The following is an 11,424-nucleotide window of genomic DNA, read 5'->3' on the forward strand; positions in this document are numbered from 1 at the left end:
ATTCTTACAGGGGTGAAAACCTTTCACATCCTTAGCGAAACCCTTCTGTTCCTTCTTCTTATAGCTACATGTGAGGCTGTCTCTGAGTGATCTGGCTTTTCGGAATGTGAGGAGGGGTCTCCTTGGAATCTCCATTCCAATGATAGGGTCCATCTGTAACAGGCCCCAATGCTTCCTGAATATCTGCCTGAGTCTTGTAGCATCCTTTGAGTATGTGGTGATCATTCTAAAACCCACATTCTTTTCTTCTTTTTCTTTTCTTCCCTGAGTTCGGAGTTCTAACAGTTCTTCCCTTTTCTGGTGATCTACTCTGTTTTTAGCTCCCCTCAAAGTCTGTGTATTGTACCCCCGATTTCTGAATCTTTTTATGCATTCCCCCGCATCTTTCTGGAAGTCTGTCTCCCTTGTGTTATTCCTCTTTATACGGAGAAGCTCCCCGTAGGGGATGCTGTTGATCAGCCTAGGTGGATGCCCACTGCGGGCATGCAAGATCGAATTGCCCGCAGTGGGTTTCCGGTACAGTTTGGTGCATATCTGGTTCCCAACCACTGTTACTTCCAAGTCTAGGAAGTTAACCGATTGAGTGCTCATTTCCACCGTGAATTCCAAATTATAACTGTTGTCATGGAGAGCTCTCACGTATTCTTCCGCACTCTCTTTTGGACCTCTCCAAATAATGAAGAGGTCATCGATATACCTGTGCCAGGTGACTATTCTCTCAGTCCATACCCCTTTCTCTGCTGCCCAGGCCACCCGCTCCTCCCACCAGCCCACGAATAAATTCGCGTAGCTGGGGGCGAAGCAGGTTCCCATCGCAGTTCCTGCCACTTGTTGAAAGTGTTGATCTTCAAAAATGAAGATATTATTGTACAGACAAAATCTTAGGAATTCTAACAACATATCGTTGTGTGCGGTGTACTTTGCCTCCCTGTTACCCAAAGAGTATTTAATTGCCTCCAGGCCTTGGTGGTGTGCAATACTCGTATACAAGCTCGTGATATCCATTGCTATCATGAGGTCTCCTTCTCTCCAATTTATCCTCCCTAGCTTCCCCAGGAAATCTTTTGTGTCCTTGGTGTACGACCTTAATTTGACCACAAACTGTGATAGAAAGTGATCAATGTAGATCGAAATATTTTCCGTCAGGCTACCTATAGAGGACACAATAGGTCTGCCTGGCGGACTGAGAGCGTTCTTATGTACCTTGGGTAGGTGATAGAAGCAGGGAGTGATCGGGTTCAGTTTTCTCAAAAATAAATATTCCTCCGTTTCTAACATCCCCTTCTCATACCACCTCTTCAACATTTCATGACAAACCCCAATACTCTTTTCATACACATTTTTCTTTACCCTTACATAGGACTCAATACTGTTCAATTGTCTCAGTGCCTCTTTATTGTAGGCTTCTAATGTTTGTAGAACAATATTCCCCCCTTTGTCCGAAGGTTTCATAATTATTTTAGGGTCGCTCGTTAGATCTTCAATTGCCTTATACTGTTCTTTCGTAAAGTTAACTTCAATATTGCTCCTCTTGTCACAGTCACGCATTTTCATCAGGTCCTTTGTTTCCCTTTCAACAAAGGTGTCAACAATGTCATTGGGCATTTGGGGAACAAAAGTTGATACTGGCCTGAAGTTCGTTGGAGCATTGCGATGTGCAATGTGAATAATGAACCTAGATAAGATGGTTGTGGCATAGATTACTGACTACGGACATTATGTGACCGCTGAGGGACATGATTTGAAAAGAGGTTTACATGGCTCATGCCCATTCAGGGCGGTATAAGGCAGAAAGTGGAAGTGAATACTTCCGGAGTGCCCATTTGTGGGCGAGACTGTGATTATGAATTTGGGTTTTAAGAACAATATAATATATATTGAGAGACCAAACACTGCACAAAATGTAAATTGTATGTCAATGTATTCACGTATTCATGTGGTTTTCACGTGTTGAATGAACTGTGATTACTTGCATGTTCCAAGATGGCGATGATGAATTAATTTGTTGTCCGTTAACAGTGTCTATGAAAAGTAAACATAAAAAACGGCCGTTTCGGCACCGCCATGTTACCATCGAGAAAGGCGAATGCCGAAACGCGTCTGGACACCGTGAGCTCTACAATAAATCTTTGAGCTCGCCACCCTGAGTGCTTGTCTTCTTTGCGGGGAGTACCGCAGTAATCTGGGAGCGAGAATATATATATATATATATATATATATATATAACAACCTAAATACAGTGCAATTTTAGATGTGCAGGTCAGACAGACAGGTCAGGTCAGACAGACAGCTCTCAAAGATGCTCAACAATCACAGACATGTTTGCCTCCAGACGGGGGTTTAGCAGGAGGCAAGAGATGCACCAATGTCCTGCTTGATCAGTGGCAGAATTCCACAGAGTGGGGGTGGGGGCGAGGAGCTCTTCTGACGCCACTGAGATGCGCACGTATTGGCACGAGCTGGGGGGAGGGGGCATAGGGATTTTTGTGGGTTACGGCAAGGGCAGAAAGTTACAAAGATATGGCAGTGGCCAAAAATGAAACGTCATGGCAGAGTGACAAATACGTGTCATCACCATCTGTGGAATGTCTGGCACCACCAGGCCAGAACGCAGCCTGTCAGAGAAGTTAATATCTTACCAACTTCGCATGTAGGAGAGAGTTCGCGCTCAGGGAACATGTTGATTTCTGTGAAACTGAGAGAAATTTTCTTCTGTCCAACATGAAAATGCCATGAAGATGGGTTCAACGGCAGTATTAGAATGTGCTCTTTGGCCATCTTACAAACTACTATATCTGTTCCGCGATGGCCTATTGATCGATAATTGACTCTAAGGACCATCACATCTATGTTGGTTTAGACAAGTTGCTCAGTGAGTAATTGTTTGCTATTGATAGCTACTGTGACCGGAAGGTCATGAGTTCAAATCTCAGCAAGGCCAACTCAACTGTTCATCCTTCAGAGGTCTTTAAATGGGGTTCAAATACAACATGCGCGTGGAAGTGGGAGAACTTGGATGGAGGCACCATATAAAGAAGGCCCCATTATGGATGAAGGGTATGGCAGTCTTCCAGGTGCTATGTCTGACCCCTCCCGTGGTCACCCCCCACCCTCCTCCACTTGAGGTCTTCTGAAGACACAGGTCACATCAGGGCCCAGAGGAGATGCTCTGATGCGCCTCACTTGACTGCTCCAAGGTGTGATACCTCGGCCCCCCTGGGGGGCAGCAGAATAAGAGTGGGCATTGCCTCTCATGGACACAAAATGTGGAGGAGGTCAAGTGCTGAGGGACAGAGATTCAAGGCGCACAGTCACAAATAAACAAAATTCGGAAATTACTTCTCTTGAACTTCCTTCTTGTTTGGAGTAAATTCACTACTATTGTGGAGTTCGCACACATGCACTACTTTTGGAAAGGATGTAGACTTAAAGGCATTGCATACTCCTTTTGCCCCATATTTAAACGGGTGGATTCTCCACAAGGCAGGCAATGCATGCAACTATTGAATATTGATTATTTATTATTATTTTTGTGCGCCTGCACCAAAACAATGTAAAGAGCTCTCAATAAAACTCAACAATTTAATTTACACTGAAAAATAACAGTAAACAAAATGAAGTGGTTCCGAGATCCGCAAATTCAGGATTTGTGAATCCAGTTTTAGTGCACCTCAGTCACACTTAAGTGTGTAAAATGCTAGGGAACTGGGCCTCGCGGACTAGGAATGGAGGGAAAGGGGCACGAATGAGTGAATTAATGGCAAGAAAGCTGCTTGGAAGCTAAATAATATATTTGGCCTACAACTAGACATAAGGTATGGGCAGACATCACAACCCCAATAGTGCCGCGTGAGCCCCGAATTGAGCTCACGTGGCCTGTACTGGGCAACCCCAAGGGTAGTTTTGTCGAGTTGTGTCAAAGAAATACTAAACTTATATTACCTGCCATCACAGGGCATGTTACTGATCTAAGAAGCGCCAAGCAATGCGCACACCTGACTGGGCCAAAGGTCACCCTCTACATGTCAGTTAGTAGGTCAATGTCATGTCAAGCAAGTCTCACGACATACTAGTGCTGTCTATACATGAACTAGAAGTGGAACACGCTAAACATATGATCACAGGGGTCTCATATGACGGTCTGCAATGGGAACAATGAAATTAGACGGATGCAAACAAGTTACCGAGAGCGCAGTGAGGCCGTACTGGGAGCAGGCTGTGCGCTATACACGTCTCCATAACACAACATAGCATAATTAACACTTCAGCGCACCCGAGTGTGTGAAACGTGCAATTCAGTGGTCTGCAAACGTCTGCCACCCCCCCCCCCCCCCACCCCCCGCCAGGAAACTCCACCTTTCGTGGTCGGGGCAGATGCCGTATCAAAAGTATCTGCGAGAGCAAATGGGATTTTGACAGACATTTAGTTGGATCTGGTTTTAAAAGGAAAAATGCTACCATTTTTCAATGCTTTAAATAACTAAATAGTGTAAGGTGGGACAATAAAAGGTACCAATGATAGAACTCATATTTTTAAATCCTCTTAGACAACGGTGCAGTAGAGGTTTTGGCTCTGGTGCTTACAACATAGTTTTATTTTCTCATACCGGAGTTACTATAACAAAAAAATCTAACACTGAATATAGTTTTGCGGTTTTCCCGCCCCCTTTCATTTGAAATATTGAGCGTGCTTGTAACATTTTGTATGAAATCCCATTAAGCACGAATGCAGTGGTTTGGCTTTCTCACATTATTCAACATTTGACACAATAATAAGAATACTTGGGTGAAAATACCATTTGGTTTTGGGAGATCAAAACCAAATGGTTTTATGGCAGAGTCAGCTCGGTATAAAAAGAATTACCAGGCCCATTTTAATTTGCTTAGGTTTAAGTCGGATCACGTGTCTGTAAGAAGTGCAGTTTAACTTGTGACCTGTAACCACATGTTGACATTTTGCCTGCTTCTTTCTTTCCTGGTCTTACACTGTCCTTTGCCCCCCCTCACAGACCAGCTGCCTTTGAAACATGACAAGCGTGAAACAGGTCAAGAGGGGGCGCAGAGCTGGCGGGCTCCGCTGCAGCTTCGGGCCGCCACCACCCCGGGACTGACTGAGTCGGGACCGTATTCCGTTTGTATCTCTTCCTTGAGTGACTTAACAACTTGTACATTTGCAATTTTCATTTGTTTGTATCCCTTCCTTGAATGACCTTACAACTTGTACATTTGCATTTTTTTTCTCTTTCTATCTCTTATGTAACTCATGTAAACCAAAGTCCTTATGTAACGCAACTGGTTGTTTTGTACAGCGCTCTGACACCTTTGGGTAATGTTCGCGCTATATAAAATTGCATTAAATAAATAAATAAATTGTCTCTGACGGAGGAGGAGCCAAGGGGGGGCAGGGGAGAGGAGCCTCGTGCTACTCACAACCACTTCTTACGCATCTGTGATAGCGTGACCGTTAATGCCCCGCCCAGGCGTGGAAGACGTTTGAAAAGGCCCATTTAGGACAATTTTCTGAGAACTGACCTATGTGAAGAAAGTTCAGTTGTAAAACAAAGTAAACCTGGAGTGTGGGTGTGGGGAGGGAAGGCATCGAAGAGTCGTTCGTCTCACACGTCAGGAAGGAAGCAGCAGTGACGCGTTTCCTGCTAGGAGGTGCCCTGGGGCGCAGAGGTCAGCCATTTTGGGATCTTTGACTCACGCAGGGGCGGCCTTAGGCATGTGCAAGCTGTGCACCTGCACAAGGCCGCCAAACCCCAGGGGCCGCCACGCCAATATATATCCTTAATATAATAATCCTCTGAGGATGGATACATATTTGCATGGCGGCCCCTGGCAGGGATTTGACAGCCTCCGGCTCCGTTCCACTTCCAAACACCCTGAACCCCCCTCTTCACTGGCCTCCCGCTCCACCCCGCCCGGACCCCCTCTTCCGTGGCACCCTACCTAGGCTCCCTGCCCAGGGCCGCCATGAGCCTAGAGCCGCCCTTGACTCACGTATTCAGTTTTGGTGCCACTGATATCCAAGTAGGTGCTGTTCACCGGTTTTAGACGAGAGAGAGAGAAATGATTAAAGGCCAGTAAGTCTTCCTTCAGCTGGCTTAGATCCAGGCCTGCAAGATGGAGGGAACTTCCGTCCAGGGTCTTCACTCAGTCTCTTGACCGGATACTGATGACGCTTCCTTCTTTAGCAAAGACTCTGGGGCAAATTTTCAAGAACTGGCGCATCTCTGCATATTTGCAGCGATGCGCCAGTTCATTTGCGTGACAGAAAAATAGCCTTGCGCCACCATGGATATGCCACATTTACAATGCGTAGCACCGTGCTGCAAGGACAGACAGACGTTGACGCATCTTCTGTCGGAAAGGCAACGCATTGCTGGAGTCGTGTCGTAAGCACAACGCAACTCTTGCAATGGTCAGGAATGCTTTTTCCGACCATGCTGCGTCACTCCTTACGCCTGCTTCAAGCAGGCACATGGTTTTGACGCAGTGGCGTCGTAAATGTCACTCAGTGAAATCTTGTAGATTTCATGGAGTCCCTTTTACGGGGCTTCTTTGCGACGAAACGCCCACCCTGCATACATTATACCTGACGCAGGTATAATGTAGAGCAGGGATTTACAACATGATGCATCTCTCTAGATGTGTAACGTTGTAAATAAGTCACATCGTGGCGCATTGTTTATGACGTTGCCGTGTCACAGAATTGACGCCATTGCTGCATAAAGTTGGCGCAAGGGGCTTTTAAATCTGCCCCTTCGTGTTTTGGGTCACCTACGTCATTGGTACTCAACGGATGGTTTGGTGCTTCCTTGGGAGTGTACCACCGGAACCAAGCTACACCCGACTCATAATGCCCAACCGGGACATAACCGATCTTGGATTGCTTGTCTTCTGGTTTAGAGAGGGACTTACCTGGCAGTGCGGGCAGGACTGTTCCCATGAGGAGCAGGGTCAGGACTTGATGTATATGGCTAGGTCCAAACTGAGGTGGCATGGTGAGCAAAATAACGATGGACTGGAATGCGGCCCCAAGTAACTACCAGTAGCTCAAATTAATCCAAACATTCTAGCCATCACTTTTTTATATTTTGTATTTTTGTATTTGTGAGTGGGACAGGTATGCCCAGACGTGGGTCCTGTGAACACGGTGCCCCTGGAACCAAGCTATCCCTAGTTGATAAAACCCTAATAATGGTCAAACCAGTCCTGGGTCGCTTGAGTTTCAGTTCAGGGGGAACCCGACCTGGAAGATTCATCCGTCTCACCTGCACTATTACTTACTAACTACTTGTCTCAGTGCCATGCTAGGCAACGCTAAATACCAGAGATTTCCAATTTTGCAAGCACGACTGGGTAACAATGTGGCAATGTTAAGGAACACATCTAAAACCTACTGAAATGTTTTGAATAAAATTATTTTTGCACTCATCTACAGGCTGCATTTTCATTTGATCAGGCACTTTGTTTTTAAAATCAAACACACCTAACATATTGCCAGTACCTGGACTAAGGCCCCTCCTCTGAAGGTTTGGCATGTCTTTGAGGCGTGAATCGATCAGTGACAGCGCCACATGTCTCATGCCCCTCCTCTGAGGCTAGTAGTTTCATTTTCCGCAGTGCAGGTATATCTTTACTTGTCTCAGCATGTTTAGTGCTGCTGGCAAAAAACCCAAGACTGTCTGAAAGTCTTCTTTATGACTTGATGGAGCCTCTTGACAGTAAGGCCCCCTTGTCATAAGGCCTGTCAAAACAAGAGCAGAAAGTGCTTCCTGTGCAGAAACACGTCACTTCCTGCTAGTCAGAGAGAAAAAAAGGAAGTTGGCATCAGACACACCCATGTCAAGTCACTGCCTGCCACTCAGAGAGAACAAAGGAAGTAGGCACCGGACACGCCCATGTCATGTCACTTCCTGCCACTCAAAGAAAAGAAAGGAAGTAGGCGACAGAGGCGCCCATGTCATGTCACTTCCTACCTCTCAGAGACAAAAAAGGAAGTAGGCACCAGACACACCCATGTCAAGTCACTGCCTGCCACTCAGAGAGAACAAAGGAAGTAGGCACCGGACACGCCCATGTCATGTCACTTCCTGCCACTCAAAGAAAAGAAAGGAAGTAGGCGACAGAGGCGCCCATGTCATGTCACTTCCTACCTCTCAGAGAAAAAAAAGGAAGTAGGCACCAGACACACCCATATCATGTCACTTCCTGCCACTCAGAGAAAACAAAAGAAGTAGGCACCAGACACACCCACGTCATGTCACTTCCTGCCACTCAGAGAAAACAAAGGAAGTAGGCACCACACACACCCATGTCCTGTCACTTCCTGCCACTCTGAGGAAAGAAAGGAAGTAGGCATCTGACACACCCATGTCACGGCACTTCCTGCTACTCAGAGAAAAGAAAGGAAGTAGGCACCAGACACACCCATGTCATGTCACTTCCTGCCACTCAGAGGAAAGAAAGGAAGTAGGCATCTGACACACCCATGTCACGGCACTTCCTGCTACTCAGAGAAAAGAAAGGAAGTAGGCATCTGACACACCCATGTCACGGCACTTCCTGCTACTCAGAGAAAAGAAAGGAAGTAGGCACCAGACACACCCATGTCATGTCACTTCCTCACACTCAGAGAAAAGAAAGGAAGTAGGCACCAGACACACCCATATCATGTCACTTCCTGCCACTCAGAGAAAACAAAGGAAGTAGGCACCAGACACACCCATGTCATGTCACTTCCTCCCACTCAGAGAAAAGAAAGGAAGTAGGCACCAGACAGACCCATGTCATGTCACTTCCCGCCACTCAGAGAAAAGAAAGGAAGTAGGCATCATACACGCCTATGTCATGTCACTTTCTGCCACCCAGAATAAAGAAAGGAAGTAGGCATCAGACGCGCCCATGTCATGTCACTTCCTGCCACCCAGAATAAAGAAAGGAAGTAGGCATCAGACACGCCCATGTTATGTCACTTCCTGCCACTCAGAGAAAAGAAAGGAAGTAGGCACCAGAGACGCCCATGTAAAGGAGTGGAGGTCAGATGTTGGCTTTCCCTCAACAGACACTGTGATTAAAGCTGGCCAGTGACCCATGCCATGTGTGACACCGTGAACCATTCCTGGCTTTAAGTCAGCAGCATTTTGCATTCTCAGATTTGAAGTTTCATTGTCCTCAGTACTGGGCGGAGCTTCCAAGCCCCAGCAGGTGCAAGGCTGTTGTTTGAAGGGCCAGCACTGGCGCTGGGTATCGCGCAGGTCATTTTCTAGATCTCTATTGTAACAGTAGGGCCCACTGTCTTTCAGCAAAGACACTACAATCTTCCATCAGGCCTATTAGGTAAAACGAGCCACATGGGGGTTGACAGAGGCATCATGGGTATCAGTCAGAGCTGCCGAATGGCCCCGTGTGATGAGGGTTCCTTCCAGGCGGCCCTTGCTAGAGCACTTTGCATTCTGGGACTTGTAGTTTATATTACTATGGGTCACTGTATACAAAGTGTGGTTGACTACAAATCTAGGCCTAACTGGTACTGGCTAAACACATTCCTCGTGTCAAGGCACCGGTTGGCATGACTTGATGACATCAAGTCACAATGGCACAATTTTCTAGCCTTCATTGCTTCCACTCTTGTTAGTAGACCAGTTTGTTCCATTAAATTGAACCGGGACTACCAATCCCAAAGTGCACTGGTTTCTTAAATGGCAGCTCTGATGGGCCAGAAGGTGTCCCGCTGGCAGCTATTCACCGGATGATCATTTCACATCAAGTTACCCCCTCGCGGACCTATCAGCCAGGGAGACGTCCAGCGCTCATTTTATGACGTCATCTTATTGTAATGGGAATACACAATGCAGTAGTGTCTGAGGAGATTTGTTGACACCTCTCTTGTTATCTGACCTTATGCCTACACCAACTGCAACCACGTGGCCCATAAACACAAGCTCGCCGAAGAGCAGCGCGAGCTGGGCTGTAAAACTGTCTGTGGAGCCTGCCCGCGCCGGCTCTCGGCAGGAGGGACCGAAAACAGCTGGCAGGAGGTGCCCCGGTGCCAAGGTGCGTCCCGGCGACGCTGCGGCGGTGCAGGATACGCAAGGCCTGCAGGCCTGGTGCTGTTTACAGAGGGATGTTTACCCACCCGGCACATGGGCAGCACTTCAGATGCACTCAAGCAGGAACACTTCGCAGACAAAAACAACCGCAAACCGATCCCCAGGCTCCAGAAAGCGAAAGAAGGGGGTTTGGGCTGAGAACGGGGCTGTTCACAGCGCTTTCCTGTGCAGTCATGACTTGGCGCTAAATGAAACACGCGGTTTATTGTGCGTTTTATACAAAACGCTACAAGGCCACTCCAGAGCGCCAGTCGTCAGTAAACACAATACATTATAAATACTCGAATAAATCAATCAAATAGCGACTGGCCCCAAAATACGTGTCCCACCTACCCAGGGGGGACAGGATTAGGGCCGGGACATGCAGTTCTTCTATGTGATTTTAAGACCGATAGCGTACACTTTTTCCATATAGTTACATCTTAAAGTGCGCTTTGCTGATTATTTTTCAAACGACGCTGGAAAATGTCCCACACAACTCCTGACCGCAACATATCTTTATTTTTAACTTTCCAATATCGATAGATATATTGATTTTGATCACGTCATGATTTAATACCCAGATGAATAAAAATGAAGATAACAGGCACCTACCTTAAAAGTTGCAGTGATGGGGCGCAGCCGCCCGGGCCATTGTAGGCTGCGGTCCTCTAATTGGCCCGTTAATGGCCCGAGTGCCCGTAAGGAGTGTTTATCGCCCGTGGAAGGGGCTGGGGCGGCTGCAGCGCTTCACCCCGGCGTCCTACCTTCCACCTCTCCAAAGGGCTTAATCCAATCCTGGGGTCCGGTGGTGCCAAAGAACAAATTCCCAATGTATGAGCAGAAAACGCGAAATTCCAGATCCCGAATGCAGCAAAATCACAAAAACCAAACAGAGAGAATCCCATTGAGAACAAACTCCAAGGAAGAAAGCAGCAAGGACGCCCGAAGGGAAAAGTTGAAAAAGTTCCGTAAGGTTAGCTATCCATCCATCCGTGCGTCCAGGGCGCGCCCTGCCCTGTCCGCTGCGGGATGCTGCTGCCGGGGCAGGGCGGGAGGAGGCCAGGTGGCTGCCTGGCGTCCTTTGCCCTGCTCTGATTGCGGCAGCCTCTCCTGGCGGTGGGGCTGCCCCCGGTGCCGGTTCAGCCGCTCCTCCTGCCGGTGGGACGGTGCCACCTGCCGGTTCAGCCTCTCCTCCTGCCGGGGTCGCTGTCCCTGCTCCCGCCCTCTCCTCCTGCCGGGGGCGCGTCCCTGCTGCCGGTGCAGGGGTGGGACGGCAGGAAGTGTGCTCCTCCGAGGTGGTGGCTCCTCTGCTGCGCGGCTGGAG

The 11,424-nt window shown here is 47.7% G+C and overlaps 1 protein-coding gene across 1 annotated transcript in view; it reads right to left on the minus strand.

The window, feature by feature from the left end:
* Nucleotides 1-10,798, minus strand: part of LOC144752157 (uncharacterized) — a 412,752-nt gene extending 401,954 nt beyond the window's left edge. Inside the window, exon 1 of the mRNA XM_078640086.1 lies at nucleotides 10,713-10,798. The gene's annotated coding sequence lies outside the window, so the exon portion shown is untranslated. The remainder of the gene's footprint in view (nucleotides 1-10,712) is intronic.
* Nucleotides 10,799-11,424: the final 626 nt, after the last annotated feature.

Source organism: Lissotriton helveticus, chromosome 4_2 (assembly GCF_964261635.1).
Source record: "Lissotriton helveticus chromosome 4_2, aLisHel1.1, whole genome shotgun sequence".
Lineage (NCBI taxonomy): Eukaryota > Metazoa > Chordata > Amphibia > Caudata > Salamandridae > Lissotriton > Lissotriton helveticus.